The sequence below is a fragment of the Typha latifolia genome, chromosome 8, assembly GCF_019914945.1.
Source record: "Typha latifolia isolate L0001 chromosome 8, TyphaL0001v2, whole genome shotgun sequence".
NCBI lineage: Eukaryota > Viridiplantae > Streptophyta > Magnoliopsida > Poales > Typhaceae > Typha > Typha latifolia.
Window position 1 is genome coordinate 4,719,088 of NC_133093.1, and position 19,049 is coordinate 4,738,136.

Here is a 19,049-nt window from a genome sequence, read left to right on the forward strand (position 1 = left end):
GTCAAGGGTCGTTCGAATGCACCCTGCATATGTTCACAGCACGTTCACACATATAGAGGAGTGTTTTTGTGCATTCAAATAAAACTAGTGAAAATCAAGTCACCGTGTTTGAACGCACTTGGGCCCTTTCGAACGCACTTGAGAACAAGTCAGGCCGTTCGTCCTCACTCGGGCCACGTTTGAACGCACCTGCATAATATACAAATTTTGGACTTTCATGAGTTCCGATATGACTTCGATTTGGCTCTATCTTGGGTACATATATAAGCATTGTGATGCCCTAATTCTAGGGTGGTTGGTGAAGGCAATTAAAAGAGAATTCTTGAGGCTACATCGTTTCTTCTACCAACAAGGTCTATTTTTTGTACAACGCATTAAACTTTCATCTTAAGGGCCATCTAGATGAATGATCAATCTCAAGGGCTACTGATATTGGATATCAATCACGAGAAGCGGTAAATCGTGAGTTCTAGCAAGCAAGACTGAGAGGAACAAAGTCATGGGTATTGACGGATTGTTTTGAGAGTCAGTCTTATAACTGCTACTATTCTAGTAATTGGTTTTGATCCGAGTTTGGATCCGTGATTTTTTTCCCATTTAGATTTTTCCACATTAAAATCTTGGCGTTCATCTTTACTTTATTTTTTTAATATTTCTTTCACTTTTACTTAAGCAAATAAGTGATATCATTACCTAGGGTTTAAATATATACATGTGTCTAGGTGTTTTTAAATAAGATAAATCGATTTGACTCAACTTAACTCAATCGACTCGACTGACATAACCTATGTGGTCGGATCGTAATAAAGTGTGTAACAAATCCCAAGAAGTTTGATTTACAAATAACTCACTAATAAAGAAAAGAAGAGAGAAAGAAAACTTGTCAAGTGAGAACTTCTTTCCTTCTCCAATATGAGCTGAACTAAATTGCTCTCTTTTGTATTCTTTGATTTGTTTTTCACACTCTTACTTCAACATGAGGTATAGACCTCCTTTTATAGGCTTGAGAATGTTCTTTTCTATTTAAAATAATTTGAAACAATAAAGATCAATTTGCAAAACATTTAATGTATGCAGATTTTGGTCAGATTTCTTTCTCTGCCTTCCCAATCTAACGAGAATTGCATTAAAAGGACATTTGGCTATAAAATAATTTGAACCAATAAAGACCAATTTGCAAAACATTTAATGTATGCAGATTTTTGTCAGATTTCTTTCTCAGCCTTTCCAATCTAACGAGAATTGCATTAAAAGGATATTTGGCTAAAAAACTCATGACTAAAAGAGTTAACAATGTCTAGAAGATGTCAACCTGGAAAATAGCTAGCTATGAATAGTCAATTTGTAGGCCCTATTGCACATAGGTAATATCTGAATTTTAAATATATTTGTATATGAAAATTATAGTATCAAGTTTACTTTTCACATAGAAAAACCGGACTGGTGTCAAGAATCTATTTGCCATAAATACAATTTTGTAATCTTTAAATTATGACATAAGTTTAAAAACCAAAACCTGAGAATTGATAATTATATATTATAATAAAGATGTAAATAAATAAGTCTGCTTTTCAAATAAAAAAGAATCACATTGATAGTTATGGCCAAAATACTAACACATGGTCAGAATTAATTCAGTTTTTACATTAAAAATAAAAAAGCTCCTCAATTAATAATTACTATTTTAACTTGTAAATTAATCAAAATAATATAACTAATTTATTTGTTTGTTATCATCAAAATCAAATAATAAACCATTAAAATCATAGGGCTAACAATCTGTCCCTTTTTTATGATGACAAACAATAATTCAAAATTATATTTTATTTTTAAATATCATCTTTTTGCTTGAATCAAATATTTCTCCCCGTTTTGGAATCGGCAAAAAGATAGAATAAATTTAAAAAAATATTGATATGAAATCAAAGGAAATCAAATAATTGGCTATAATATGTGATGACATTTAAGCGAAATCAATAAAGAGAACATAACTTCAAAGTCATACATAATATCTCCCCATATATATTAGTGAAAAATCAATAGATAACATATATTTATAAGTAAACTATTTTAAAAATTATTTTTCAAGAGGACTAGCATACTAAGTTCTCTTCTAATATAGCAAAATCTATCTTCACTAAGAGGTTTTGTAAAACTATTCGCTAATTGATAATCAGTGCTAACAAATTCAAGTTTAATATCACATTTTTAAATATAATCTCTTATAAAATATGCTTAGTTTTTGAAATTGATTAGCAGTTTTAGTCAAATTGATTGCACTTGTATTATCACACTTAGAAATATTAGAAAAATAAAATTCAAAAACTTCTAATTGTTGTTTCAATTATAAAATTTGGGCACAACAATTACTCCACAACATATTTGGCTTCGGTAGTAGATAAAGCTACTGAATTTTGTTTTTCACTAAAACCAAGATACAAACCTAAGAAATTGACAATAGCCACTAGTACGTTTTGGATCAGTCTTACAACCGATAAAATATGAATTGAGAAAACATGTAAGATCAAAAGGTACATTCTTAGGATACCATAATCCTAAGTTTTGAATGCTCAATAAATATCAAAAAATACATTTAACGGCTACTATGATTGAAATCTAGCACACATACAAACACTAAACATAATATCCAGCTTACTAACCATTAAGTATCGTAAAGAGCCAATCATATCGAAAATACTTCTTTTCATCTACCGACTTACCATTTTCATCTTTGTCTAGCTTCGTTGATGCACTCATGGGAGTTCCAATTGGTTTTGCATTTTCTATGGCAAACTTTTTTATTATATCCTTTGTATATTTGGATTGATTAATGAAAATGGCATCCTTTAATTGTTTAATTTGGAGTTGAAGAAAATAATTTAACTCTCCCATCATGCTCATCTCAAATTCACCTTGCATACACTTAGCAAATTCTTTGCACAAGCTTTCATTAGTAGCACCAAATATAATATCATCAATATAAATTTGAATAATAAGCATGTCATGATCTTTTTATTTTACAAAGAGAGTAGTATCTAGTTTTCTTCTTTTAAAATCATTATCAATAAGAAATTTATTTAATCTTTCATACCGTGCTCTAGATACTTGTTTTAATCCATACAAATTTTTTGTAAGTCTAAAAACATGATTTGAAAATTCATAATGTTAAAAACTGGGAGGTTGTTGTTCTACATAAATTTCCTCCAAAATATAACAATTTAGAAAAATACTTTTAACATCCATTTAATATAATTTAAAATCTTTAAAATATGAAAATGCAAGTAATATTCTAATTGCTTCAAGTCTAACTACTGGTGCAGATGTTTTATTAAAATCAATGTCTTCTTCTTAACTGAAACCTTGGGCTACTAATTTAACTTTATTTCTGTTTACGACACTCGATTCATCTACTTTATTTCAAAAAATCTATTTAGTACTAATTGAGAAATCATCATTTGGTCTAGGTACTAAGGTCCTAACATAATTTCTCTCAAATTGATTAAGTTTTTCTTGCATAGCTAAAATTTAATTTTCATCATTTCGGCTTCTTTAAAGCATTTTGGCTCTATTTGAGAGAGAAAAATAAGATTACTATAAATATTATGAAGTGAAGAGCGAGTTTCTATACCTTCCGATAGATTACCAAACATTCTGTAAAAATTAACCACATGAATGTAAATAGCAGGAGTTAGAGTAATATAGGATCAGCAAATTACTAATAGGAGAAGAATAATGTTGAGAAAACATTTAATAAGAACGCTAACAATACAAATAAATTAAGATTAATTTGCAAGACAAGTGCTATTTCTGATGAGCAAATGTATGAAGAGATATTAGACTATACAAAATGGAAATTTAATTTCAGTAAGGAAACACAAGCGAATCTTCACTCCCATCAATCTTAGCTTTGACTTGGTGTACACAAGATACAAGGAGCTCCCTCTTCCTCATTTTTAAACATATGACTTATTGTATCTTTCATATTTTGGAGCTCAACATATTTTATATTTCTCAGTTGTAGCATGGCATCTGTCTTCTCTATATTAGTGCAATTATCGATCGATAAATAATCAAGATCAGACATGGCACCGGTGTCTACTTTCCATTTCACCAGCTCATGGAGATCAATCTCCAGCTTCTTTAATTTACGGAACCCATCAGTAGGGAAGAGCAATCCCTTATCAAGGAAGGACTCCTGCCCTAATACGAGCTCGGCAAGATAAGGCTGATTCGCTAGCATATGAATGAACTCCTGACCCACCTTCGTTAAGACTAGTGTAACTGTGGTAAGGTTCGGAAGGACGAATGTCTCATGAGATGATGAAATATCCTCATTTTGTGTGAATTTCCCAAAAAGCTTCAGGGTCTGGAGGCGTTGAAGGCTAGGGATAAAAGAGAGGGAATTCCCTCGTAGGTCCAATAATAAGAGGTTCTCCAGTTTCTCAAGAGCAGACAGTTCTTTCTTGTCGGAGGAGCAAGAGAGCCTTAACATCTTCAAGTATCGGAGATTGGGAAACTTCTCGAAATTCACCAAACTACTGTAGACTACACCTTGGAGTGTTTGTAGGTTGTTCAACATGCTTACAGCTTTGGGAAGGGAGATTTCATTAGCAAGCACATGACGTAGTGTTTGAATTTGCCAAAACTCATCTGCAACCTTCTTGATTGTAGTTTGTGTTATATCCAGCGTTTGTAGATTACTAACATTTCGTATGGATGAAGGGACATTTCACAAGCCTGAATGTTTAAGTCCCAGGTACCTCAAGTGGATCATGCCTCCGATTTCGTTTAGCAACTTCTCAAGCCTGACACCTTTTAAATCGATAACTCGAAGAAACTTTGATCCGTGAAATGTGAACTTGGGAGAGCTACTTCTAGCTTCCTTGTTGAAGAGCTACTTGAGAGTTTTGACTTTTTGTTGGATTGCTTGTACGATTTTTGGCTGGCAAGATTTCATGTGCTGCTTCTCCTGGTTTGGGTTGATGTCTGTCTCATCAAAAGCATCACATAAGAGAAAATGGAGTTTAGGGACTAATGTTCTCATGGACAAGTACTTGTCGACGCCATTTTGGAGAGAGAGTCGGCGCATGCTAGCTGGATAGAAGACATCAGTGTCATCATGAACCTCAAGGAAGCTGGCCTCTTGAGCTTCGGACCTTGCAAAAGAGCAGGTGCTCGTGGATGCTTACCGCCATAATATTTTCGTTGATGTCCTTCTCCACTAATTGGATCATGCACCTTGAGATCAATTCCTTCAAATATTCCAGCCCAAGCTCCTCCATGGTCTTTCCTTCTATTGTATGAATCCCTCGGCAATCCACAGAAGCACCAGCTAGTACCACAATTGCCAAAGGCTTATACTTTAATTTGCTCACAATTTTTTGGGTGCGACCCTTGTTCCCATGTTGAAATTTAGTTGTTCCAAAGACTCTTAGACAAAATAATTCTTCACTTTTCTCCTTAATAAGAGATCTGAGTTTTAGAGGAGATATATCTGGATGTAGCACGACATTCGATGTAGTGACTAGAATTCTACTGTCCATGCCGTAATCAGGCAAGGCATCTGTTAGGCAGTTCCAGTTTGTTATGTTCCTCAAGTCATCTAGCATAACCAAGTATGTCTTCCCTCGTAGGTACTCACGTAGTTTTTGATTGATTTCCTTTCCCTCTTTCTCTAGTTGTTGCGATGTGTCTTTGTGAGTTTACTGGAGAGCTGCCGAAAGATGTGGCTGAGCAAGTCCTTGACCTTGAAGGTCACTGGTACATGTACCCAAGCGCGATACTCGAACCTCTTCTTGATCTCCGGGCTCATGTAGACCTTCTTTGCGAGCGTTGTTTTGCCGGTGCCGATGTCTCTCATGATGGAGACAACAGCTCGCCGGCCATCAGTTTCATGATTTACAAGTTTCTTGGTTAGGGTATGGACATGATTTTCAAAGCCAACCACATGCTCCTCCAACTTAGACCTATTAAGAAATCAGCATTAATTACACAAGAAATATTTCAGTAGGGATCAAAGCATATTTCTATGGAACTAATCTAAAATATGAAAAATCAAGCTACGGCAGTTTGTATGAAAAAGTAAGATGATTTTGATCAGTTTTTTTTTATTTCACTTATTAGTAAAACTAACCCAATCATCAAGTATTACTAAGGTAAAATGTTCAGGATTCCATATTTTCTACCAATTAATAAGGACAAAAAAATAGATTTGGATATAGCTTTGCAAAGTGAGAAGAAAATCATGATCCTACAAAATCATAAATCATTTTATTTTTTTTCGTAGAAATGATTCAATGATAAAAAAAAACCTAACTAGAAAATGAAGTTCCTTAGGATGAATATGCAATCAGTCCGTTGGTAAATAAAAGTTTTTTTTCCTTGCTCTAACTGCTCCCACCAGGAATATCCCAAAGAGGAATATACCAATGAGGTTGCAATGAGGTTTTCTTATTTCATTGTTAAATAAGAACACCTCACCATATTAACATCTCACGAGTCTATACCGGGAATATCTCAATGAGGTATTTATCTGGGAAAAAAAAAGGATAACATCAGTGAATTACCACTGAAAATAGGATAACATCAGTGAGTTACCCATCAGGTATTTATCCCAATGAAAATAGCAGCTGATTTCTAGAACATTTTATGATCCATGATTGCTGCTCGACCCGCATCAAGCATAATGGCAATTCTAAAATAGACTTTTATTTTAGAAATAATTATTTATATATTTATTTTATATTCTGAAATAAAAGTGTAATAAGTATTTTTGTTGTAATATAAACTGAAGGCAAATATAAAAAAAGATGTTTTGTGTTTTTAAAAATTATAAAAGTACTTTTTAATTTGATACGTAAAGTAGATTGATGAAATTGATGGACTATTAAATGAGTTGGCTCCATGTATGCAATGCATGCATTTACATATGTGTTATCATTCGATATATATAGAATCCTTTTGTATTACACTACTATGTGGGCAATGCTTTAAAGACCGTTAGTTGTCCGATGTTTGATCCGACCCACGTAATGCTTGAGAAGCTATTGCTATGTATGCAACGGGGGAGAGGCCGTCTATAGGTATGCGTTGTTTGAGATCTCATTGGTACATGTGCAATGCTTTATAGTTACTCATATAATGCTTACTACATGTGCAATGCTTTTTTATGTATGCAATAGCTATTTGTACTATATATTAAGAAATTAGGTGCATAATACTTGAAAGATAGATGTGCAATACTTGGGAGGTATGCATGCAGTGATTATATGTAAATACAATATTCTTCATACTATTCTCTAAGTATTGTTTATTGTTCACTCAATACTGTTCATTTATTACTCTTCATTTGTCACATATACTCTCCATTATCCTGTTCTATTTGGTTTTGGCAGTAGAAAAGTTGGTTTCGGAAGTAGAAAAATGATACAAACAAATTATCGACATAAGATATTTCCTTAGCAGAAGGACAATCTTTCTAAACATGCTTTTGAGTTACGTAAAGTCCCAATAAAATCTGCATGTTTGTTTAGAAATTAAAACAAAAAACAAAATGGATCAACAAGGTACACAAGATTTTGGCAAAATTTATAGAAGGCTCGATATAAATCTCACGAAACATTCTTATTACTTGTTGTGATATTTTTTTTTTTGTTTACTAAATATATAAATGATTTAAACAATACGAACTAATAATGGGTGGTTAAATAATTTAAACAATACACATTGGTGCCTTGGTTTTGAGATGACTCTTGATCTTCTCAATGTCTTGGAGTTTAGATAACTTTTTGGGCTCTCTAGAAGTTGAAAAGTCAAGAGTCATGTAGTACAACGTATATATATATATATATATATTCTTATCCCATAGAATGACAAGCAAGTCAAGTAAGAAAAGTTTTTAATTTTTATCCACTTCATCTTATGCTAAGTATCAATAGGATAATCTTTTTCTGTTAAACTTTTTACCACCTTCCCCTAACAGTTTCCACCCATGTAGCTCAACAAAATGAGAAAAAGAAGAAAAAAGAGTTCATCGTACCCAAAGCTTCTATATATAGGAAACTTTATCAACACATCTATATTTTGCTTTTATTGTCTCAAAACCATCTTGAGTTAAGTTTAACCTAACTACAACTAATAGAATAGAGAATATTTATTAAGTTTAAAAACAAAATTAAAAATTACCTCTCAATTGACTTTAAAATCTTTTTCTCCTATTATTTTTATCTTAAGTAAAAAAATAACTTAAATAATATCAAGGCTATTTTGTATCTATTATTAGATTAACTCATCTATATGGTCACTGACTATTAAGAAAACTAATAGTAAGATGTTTTTTGAAGCTTTAAAAGAAAAATATATCGATATAGTGTGAATAATAAATAAAGATAAAATACAGAATGGTTTTGATGAAAAAATTTATAGAAGAAATTGAAGTAAGAAATTGAAGTAAATAAGTGACTGCATTGGTAATAGGAGTTGTTGACCAAAATAGATCTATCTTTTTAATTTAATTACCGAAATAGTTAACATCTCAATTTAAATACTAAAATTGGTCTATTTTACTATAGCTATAAATAAAATATTTAATTATTAAAAATGCTTAACTGTTAAATATTTTTCTACTTTCCTAGGCTAAGGGATACCGAGTATTATCTAAAGAGTTTTAATAAAAATACTGATAAGATTAGCATTTTACTTAAAAAAATACTGATTTTATCAACGTTTTCAATAAAATATTTAACAGTAAATATTTCATTTAGGACTATAGTACAATAAACCAATTTTAGTATTTAAATTTAGAGATGACCTATTCTGATAAATAAATTAAAAATAAATCTATTGTGGTCAACAACTCTTTGGTAATACCATAGCATCATGTTTCTCGAAAACAGTAAAGGACAAACGTATATTCGTACCATGGTGCAATTTCGCTAGTGCTAGAAATAGTCCACGACGACGGAATACTTTCGAGATTGTGTTTGGTCGTGTGGGAGTCTATTTTCTCAAGCCTTTCCTGGATGTTGTCTATGCCGTACCGATAACTCGTTGGTGCAACACTTGCAGCAGGGTAGCAATCGGGTCGGGTTAAACGAGTTCGGGTCGGGTCGGGTCAGATTTGGGTCGGGTCGGGTCGGGTCAGATTTGGGTCGGGTCAATATCACCCTAACACGAACACGACTCGATTATTAAACGGGTTGCATTTAGTAAACACGAACACGACCCGTTTATTAAATGGATAACACGACAGAACCCATGCTAACTATTTATTAAATGGGTTGGGTTAAAACGGCACGACCTGTGTAACCCGTTTAATAAACGGGTCATATTAATACGACCCGAATAATACAATAATATTTAATTATTTACTATTTTAACCCCATATAAAAATAAATATTTATCAATTTATACTATATAAATAATACATTATACAATAATATCTTTTCAACTCAAAATTTATACAACATAAAAATAATAATTCTAAGTATTAAGCCATTAACCCTGCATTCAATCCTAACACAAATAGAATCTATTATACAATTAACTAAACTAACACAAATAGAATCTATTATACAATAAACTCTCAGTTATACAAACCATTAACCAACAAATCCTAACACAAATCCTTAATTACAATAATAAGTCAATAACAAATCCAACTCCTCGACAATAGAGATCAGAGACCGACGGCGATGGCACAGTAAGTTGATCGACCGACAGCGACGGCGATGGGGCGGGCGGGCGGGTGTGCAAGAAGGATGGTCATCCGTCGGAGATCTAAGGAGAGAAGGGCAAGGGTGGAGGCGAGGCCTCGAGCGGGAGGACCGGAGAAGATCGGGCCTTGGGATTTTCGTCGGAAGTCTGAGGAGAGGCAAGGCTACAAGAGGGTGGGAGGCCCGTCAGAGATGAGGAGAGAAGGCTACGGTGGCGATGAGAGCTTACCATTGGTGGCGGTGAAGGCGAGAGGGAGGAGGGGAAGAGATGATGGGATTTCGAAGAATTAGGGATCTAATGGAAGAAGACCATTAAGCCAATCTAATGGAAGCGAGAGCATACCGTTGTCTCCACCACCGTCACGGCCATCATTGCCCTCTCGGTCGTCGCACCACTAAGCCGATCTAATGGAAGAAGACAACGAGGAGACGCCTGCAGGTATGGGTAAGGGCCAAGGGGCGACGGCTGCGGGATTGGGATTTGGCCGATTTGAGAATTCACTCAAGTAGTGTTGGGTATTAGAGTTAGGGTTAAAAAATTAGAAATATGTATGTATATATATACATATATGTGGCGGGTTAGCGGGTTTGTGAGTCGACCCGACCCGACCCGACTCGTTTTCTTAAATGGGTTAAACGGGTAAAGTGGGTCAGTAGTATAAACCCGAACACGACCCAATTAATAATCATGTTAGGCAAGGTTGACTGTTTATGACTCGAACCCGATTAGACTAAACTCAAACTCGATTAACAGTCGGGTTATCATGTCGGGTTATCGGATTGGGTCAATTTTTGCCGCCCTAACTTCCAACATTTAAAAATAGTGTTAGTGCAGCTCTAGTACCCCAAGCTTTGCTGGTCCACTTGGTATCAAAAAGTAAAAATAGAGAAAAACAAAATTTGGTGTAGAGAAAATAATTTTTCTACGAACCATATCACTTAAAGATTGTATTAATGCTAAGCAAATTTAGGACCTTAACATGACTACTCTTAATATCCATCTCCCTTTCAATGATAACTGGTTAAATGGTGTCAGTTAAAAGAAGGAGAAAATTTACTGAAAGATAAACAAAGATTCATTCAGACACTTATTGCAAATTCCTTATGGCAATTGTGGAGGTCTAGAAATTCTCTCAATTTCAAGGCATAGCAATTCTCCACTTATAATTGTCAGTGATTTATTAGTATTATGACGATGGATTGTATCCTCCTCCACCTCTTATCAGATGGTCCCCTCCTTCGCATCTTTGGGTAAAACTTAACTGCGACAGTTCTTCTGACCCGACAATCGATAAAAGTGGAGGAAGCTAGCTTTTTCGAGATGCTGATGTTGATATTCTTTTCGCATATGGTGCTCCTATCAATAGTGAGTGTACTCAATATGGAAGCTTGGGCCTTACAAGAGTTGGCAACTAGACTACGAATTTTTTATTAAAGATATACTATTCCTCATTCATTCCTTCATGAAAGTAACCATTAAGCACGCCTTTAGAAAAAAAAAAAATTGCTGCTAATTGGTTAGCAAAGCAGGCTAAGATAACTTCTTCTCCTTTTGTGGATTGGCTTAAGAATGCCTGAGCTCTCCTTTATTTTATATCTCGATGCTGCTCATCGAAGGGGCAGCGGACTGTAATTTTTGGGTCACCTTACCTTCCTTTATTGAATTTCTAATTACCTTAAAAAAGAACAAGATGCTTTTTATCTCTTAATTCTAAATAGTGTTCGTGTTTTTGCGTTTGTTCTTGTATGTAAGTCATGCTGTCTCATGCATGTCGGAGATGGAAGGGTTGGTCTATTCAACAGGTTTAGTCCCTCCAGTATGACCAAGTAGTCAATAGATCAATTTAAACAGAAAATAATATTGTTAATATTAATTAGATAAATTTTCAAATAACACCTTAACATTTTAGTATTTTTGAGGATATTGGAACAAACCCTATTTTTCTCTATAGTTTTCATATAACAACATGCTATTATTTTAATTGCAATCATTATTTTTTTTCTTTGATTTGATTTATGTAACTCTACTACCCTTTGAAAAATTTATAACCTTAACATACCTTTTTTTAAGCCATATCCCTCCCTAATCCATTTTATTAAATTAAAAACATCATCCTAAATCTAATCACCCTACCAATGTTGATGTTTTAAAATTCTTTAGTATTCTAATTGGCCTCTCGGAAAGAGGGGAACTAGGATCCTTGCACTCTTAGTTGGTATCCTTTCATTTGAAAATGATTGGATTTAGTTAATTCAGGTGTCATATAGAATATAGAGAAACGGAGAGGCCAGATTATAAAATTATCAAATATGAAGTGCTAATAAAAAGTTGATAAAAATATAGGGTTTTATTTGAAAATCTTTATATAAATTATAATTTTACCGTGGAGTTTAAAATACCATAAAATCAGTTAAATACTACAGTATTATAAGTTTTCAAATAGGCTCTTAACAATAATATCGTATTTTTCCAGATGCTCTTTTATTAATTTATAACTTTTGCTTTCACTTTTAGCATGGTAAAATTATTTTTAGTACGTATAAGATGAGTATTTCCACATTCATAACAAAAAAAATATATCCTCAATCAAGTTAAAATAATTTAAAAAGATAACCACATTGATCTTGATGCAAAAAATTGAAGAATTATTGAGAGGCTTTTTGGTTTTATATATCTAAAAATACTGCATCTATAGATACAAAAATTAGACTGAAAACACTGTTTGATTTGGTATATATAATACACAAAGGTGGAGCGGGTTGCTTTTAATTTTTTGTATTTTTTACTAAGTATCTATATTAAGAGTGTATCTGATGGTAATTAATCATTAATTAATATTATTTTCTTCTGTTTTAAACTATAGGTCACGTTCTTTCTCTTACAAAATTTTGAGTGTCCACCAAAACATAATTATAGGTCCATATATTAATTATATTTTAACATCATATATTAGTTTCTAATTAGCCAGCCAATATTGGAAAAGTGAAGAAAAATTATATTATCTTCGTTTTTGCCATTTGCACCGTAAACTAATATATTTATATTTTTGCACTCTTATCCATTATATTCTTACTTTATAGTTTCACCATTTTTCAGTAAAATAATTGTAACACCCTTGAGCTTATTTTAGAGGACAAAGTCGCTACCACCTTTAGAAGAAACAAAGGCAAGGATGCAGAGTGAATGTATATTAATTATCTATTCTTCTCTGGCAACAACGTAACCATACTTTTTTTATTTTTTTCTTTCAGTTGTAACAAATATTTCTTCACTAATCTCTCTCTCTTTCACCTCTTTAACGGAAATTTTAGCTAAAACTTTTACCACTATACACCCTGTTATAATTGTTTTCCACATAGAAAGTGTTACAAGATTGGATAAACATAAAATATTCGTCTATTATGAATGTGAAAATACTCTTCTTGTACACATAAAAATAATTCACCATGTAAAAGTGAAGGCAAAAATTATAAATTAATAAAAGAGCATCTGGATGAATATGATATTACTATTAAGTACTTTTTCGATTAAAATAAGTTAATTATTTGATGGGCATTATTAAGGATGAAGAACTCGTGTTGATGTTTGAAATATGCCCAATATATCAAAAAACTATATGTTTAGTTGGTAGTAAAATGTATAATCATAGAGATGGACTAAGGTAATATTTGTAAATTCTATACATAAAATTTTATATTTTTTAAATATTCATCTTTAGGTTATGTAAAAATTTGCATTTTATAAATATTTTTTTTGATTTTATAGATATATTTGTGGATTCCATTGATATATTTTAGAAAATCGTAGTTAGTAATTATGAAATTTGTACTAAATTCTCTCGTTCATAATTAATAACTATAAAATCCAAAGTTAGTATATAGAATTTGAAGATACAAACTATGGATCAGGAGTTAATATTTATGAAATCTGTTATTGTCACTATATATATACAATTGAGTTTTATAAAATAAGTCAGTCTATCTATATTAGAGTGTATTTAGATTATCCTATCAGAAATCCATAGTTTTTAATTATGGAATTCATAGTTGTAATAATGGAATTTGAAATTAGTATCTATAGAATCTATAATCAGCATATATGAAATCCGAAAATATTAACCGAAAAAACTTTAATCCAAGATACGCTCTAATGCTAGTTAAAATAAAAGTAAGGAATATTTTTACTTTGTACCATGAGAATCCACTAAAAAACTCCACGTTTGAAAATGTTTATTAATTTTCTTTTGTTGTTCTATTGCTTAGGTATACACATGACTTGCTAACATGTGAGCCATAATAAACTATTAAGATATAACTAAAATGACTAATACAAGGGTACCCCATGATTCGACCTATATCATACAGATCATCGACTAATACAAAAGAGTACAAATATCAAATACTAGTACAACTCATCTTTACTCTAAAATATCTCATCAGGGTATCTCAAGGCGATATCACGTACTATAATATCTATGAGGGTTAAAAAGAAAGAAATAAAGAGAGTCATAAGCAAAAGGCTTAGTGAATAGACTTTATCCCGAATCAGTGATGCCAAACAGAGAGTAAATCATGTACTGGATAATATGAATCAGAAAGAGCATCATGTCATGAATGAATATGTGAATGTATCATCAATAATATAAGTGAACAGTAGATAACATGTCATGATTGATAAAAGTATATAATCCTCGACACTAAATAAATATGTCACCACGTCATACAATCATAATAACTCTTTCTCAAATATGACACATGATGCATGCCAACTATGATCATGCTATGATATCAAATGCAACCATATATGATGCATGTTGATAACTCGATAATCAGATAACCAAATGATAATGAAATCATATGCATTTCTCAACATCACAATCATCACCAACATCTTGATATAATATCATCATACTAGACCACCACTGTGCACAGTCAACACTTGGTACCCGTTCTCAACATCATGTCCGAAAGCTTAGAGCATACTCCGCCACTTGCAAGAGTATCTCAAATATAACCATACCTCGCCACCTGCTAATGTATCAACATCCATCTAGACCGAGCACCCACATAGTTAATAGAAACCTTGTGAGAATAACTTGCCACATATGCCCTAGCGAACGGTATGTGTCCGAATGTCTACTGCGCACATAGAATAACAACCTTAGACATAAGGCCAACAGGATCGCGACTATGTCGAGCGATCAATCATCTTTAGGCACGCCCTAACCCTTGCACCCACTCGGATATCCTCACGTTTTCTATTAACTATCCTATCAATCACATTTCATGTTTTCCTTCTAAATGACAAATCATATGCATATATCAAGTACGATAATAAGTCAATGCATAGCAGAAATTTAGGTGGAATAGGAATCAAGAGAAAATGATGCAATGTAGTTTTCAACTGTATCGTCAACATATGCATACTCATGCTAATCTATTACATGCATACTCATGCTATAGATTAACTCGGTATACAATCATAACAGTAGAATCATCTTCAATCATCTCTATATATATCACCAATGTACTCATATTCTTGATCAGCATAATCAAATGCATGATAAAATATGATCGACTGTAATCATCTTTAGATAGAATCATATAATCATGCTGAATGCCAAAACATGCATTTACATAATATATAATATAACATAATTTGAGAAAGGCGTCTAGGGGATAAGACTACTCACCACCACTGCAAATACCAAACAACCACTCATTCACGTTGCTACGACAATGATCAAGCCTCGATAGCTAAGTCCACGGGATTTTGAACACGGGTCAGAATCTGAAATTATTTAAGTAGTATGATGCTAGCCGTTTATTTGATTAAAATCCGTTCATTTAATATATGATGATTTAGAAGGTTTTAGAATTTCTACTTATCTTTGTAACTAGCTAGATTTTTAATTACAGATAAAAATAAAAATAAAAATATAGATGAAAACCTAACTATAATTATATCTTGATTAATTAGAGATTACTTTATAAAATAATAAATAAATGCATAACCCTAGTATTTTATTTGTTACAAAAATAACTATATTTAATAAATTAATAGAATTACTTAAAATGTATATCATAAGAATATTAGAATATAAATCTAATAATTATAATTTACAAATCTATCTATTACTCTAATATACATATAAGTAAATAAATAAATATAAGTATTACCTATATTTATGTGTAATAGTTTATTACTTAATTAATCATCAATAAACTTTAATTAATAATAATCATAATGATGAATATGTATTATTATTAAAATAAATAATGTCTAAATTTTGTATTAATTAAGACAGAAATACCTAAATAAAGAATAATGGATCACTAGTACTAGTGCTGGGCTTGGCCCAGCACTAGCTTGCTACGGTGCTGGGCTCGGCCCAGCATTGTTGCAAAAAAATAAGAAGAGTAGCACTTGACGAAGAAGAAGAAGAAGAAAAGAAGAAGGAAGAAGGAAGAAGAAGAAGAGAAGAGAAGAAGGGAAGAGGAGGGAGGTGCCGACCTAGGCTCGCGGGGAGGGCGCCGGCAGCTGGTGGCCAGCCAGCTGCCAGCCTCTTGCTGGCGGCTCGGCTCCGACGGGCCCGAGCCCAAAGTAAGAAAAAGAGAAAGAGAGAGAGATAGTGAGAGAGAGAGAGAAGAAGAGAGAAAAGAAGAGAGAGAAGGAGAAAGAGCTCACCAGCACTCGTGGAGGTGGCGGCAGCGGCGATAGGCCAACCTCGGAGAGAGAGGGAGAGAGAGAGAGAGAGAGAGAGAGAGAGGATCAAGAGGATCGAGAGAGAGATAGAGCGAGAGAAAGAGATATTTAGAGGGAGAGAGATATAGCCGGTGGGGGGGTTTTGGCGGCGGCTGCAGTGGCACTGGGCCCGCTGCGACCAACCGGTCGCAGCCGGATGGCTGCGGCCACGCTTGGGGGTGCGTGGCACCTCCACGCCATGCCCAACTGCATGGGCACGTTGTGCCCATGCAAAACATTTAGACCACGTATCTTTTACATCCGCCAATTAACCGAGTGACACTCATCGCTAGCAAGGTCCACATGGTCTCAAATAAGGGGTTCGGGATCTGAAAATATTTAAGTAACATAAAGTTAGTTATTTATCCCATTATAATCCGTTCGAGTGAAATATGATAATTTATTAGATTTTAGAATTTCTACTTATTTTTATAATTGGCTAGATTTTTAATTATAAATAAAAATATAAATATAGATAAAAAACATAATTATAATTAAATTATATCTTGATTAATTAGGGACTACGTAGTCATTACTTTATAAAATAATAAATAAATACATAAGCCAATTATTTTATTTGTTACAAAATAATAATGTATAATAAATTATTAAAATTATTTAAAATGTATCTCATAAAAATATTAGTATATAAATTTGATAATTATAATTTACAAATCTATATATTAATCTAATAGAGATATAAATAAATAAATATGAGTATTACTTATATTTATATCTAATTAATCATTGATTTTACATATTATAATTAATACTAATCATATTGAAGAATATATATTATTATTAAAATAATTAATGTCTAAATAATCTATTTGCATTAATTAAGAAGGAAAAATCTAAATAAATAACATTAATAAAATAAATAAATAAATAATTAATTAAAACACTGCCATTAGTGCTGGGCTCGACCTAGCATTGCCTCCTATAGTGTTGGATCGAGCCCAACACTGTGTAGAAAAAGGAGCAAAAGCCGAGGAAGAAGAAGAAAACGAAAGAAGAAGAAGAAGAAGAAGGAGAAGAAGAAGAAGAAGAAGGAGAAGAAGAAGGAGGAGTGGAGGGAGGTGCGGACTCGGGCCAGCGGGGAGGGCACCGGCAGCTGGTGGCCAGCCAACTGCCGGCCTCTCGTCGGCGGCTCAGCTCCGACGAGCCCGAGCCCAAAGCAAGAAAAAGAGAAAGAGAGAGAGAGATAGTGATAAATAGAGAGAGAAGAAAGAAGAGGAAGAAGGAGGATGCTCACCTACAGCAGCACGACGACAGCGACGGTCGGTCGGCAGTGGAAGAGAGAGAGAGAGACAGAACGAGAGAGAGAGACCGAACGAGAGAGAGAGAGAGGAGAATAAAAAAGATAGAGAGAGAGAGAAGCGGTGGGGGTTAGCGGTGGCTGCGGCGACGCTGGGGCCCGCCGCGGCCAGCTGGTCGTAGTCGGTTGGCTGCGGCGACGCTAGGGGGTGCGTGGCACCCCCAAGCCACACACCAATGCATGGGCACAAGGCCGGCCACACTGTGGCCGGCCATGTCGTGCCCATAACACAGATTTTTATTATTATTTATAGGATAGGTTATTATAATAAATTTGCTTCATGTGGTTTTGAGCAAGTTTAAGATGGGCACGCAACCTCCTTAATGCGACGTCTCTATCCATCAAAGCTAAGTCCACCTACATCCGATTCACAAATACCACTAGATCATAAGCGCGTAATATCGAAGCGGTACGTCCATACACCACCTCAAATGGAGTCATGCCATTGCTGCTATGGTTGGCAGTGTTGTAAGACCACTCTGCCTATGGTAAGAACTCCAACCATCATCTCGGTATTAGGGGTGTAAACGAGCCGAGCCTAAGCGAGCCGGCTCTGGCTCAGGCTCGGCTCGAAATTAGTTTCGAGCCTCATAATGTTGCTCAGGCTCGGCTCAGCTCAACCCGAGCCGAGCTCGAGCTGAGCCTAACTGAGCCCGAGCCGAGCCCGAGCAAAGCTCGAGCTCGATTAGAGGTGGTGGCGATGTGGGCGGTGGCGACATGGACAGCGGCTTGCCGAAGGAGTCGGAGACGGATGGAGGAGGCCAACGACGGAGGAGGAAGAGGAGGAGGAGGAGGAGGAGGCCGACGGCGATGGAGGAGGAGGCCGACGACGACGGAGGAGGAGGCCGACGGAGAGGAAGGCGTGGCGTCGTGGTGGTGGCTTGCCGTCGTTGCCGATGGAGGCCGACGGGGAGGGAAGAGTGAAGGTGATCAGGTGGATGAGGGTGAGAGTGAAGATGAGGGTGGGGTGGGGGAATTGAGGATGGGGAAGGTGGTGATGGGAAAGGTGAAGTAATTAATGAGGGTGGGGTAGGTGAGGATGATGAATATTGTGTTACGGGTGAGAATGAGTTAGTGAGGGACACGTGGCAATATTTCTGTATGCCACGTGTCCTTAGTCATATGGAGTCAAGCTATCGAGCCTATCGAGCCGAGCCTGAGCGAGCCGGCTCCAGCTCAGGCTCGGCTCGATATTAATTTCGAGCCTATTATGATGGCTCGGGCTCGGCTCAGCTCTGATCGAGCCGAGCCGGACTCGAGCTTCACCTGAGCC

The 19,049-nt window shown here is 34.6% G+C and overlaps 1 pseudogene; it reads right to left on the reverse strand.

Annotated features, from left to right (window-relative positions):
- Nucleotides 1-3,901: 3,901 nt before the first annotated feature.
- On the reverse strand, nt 3,902-10,083 carry LOC140793726 (disease resistance protein RPP13-like; annotated as a pseudogene).
- Nucleotides 10,084-19,049: the final 8,966 nt, after the last annotated feature.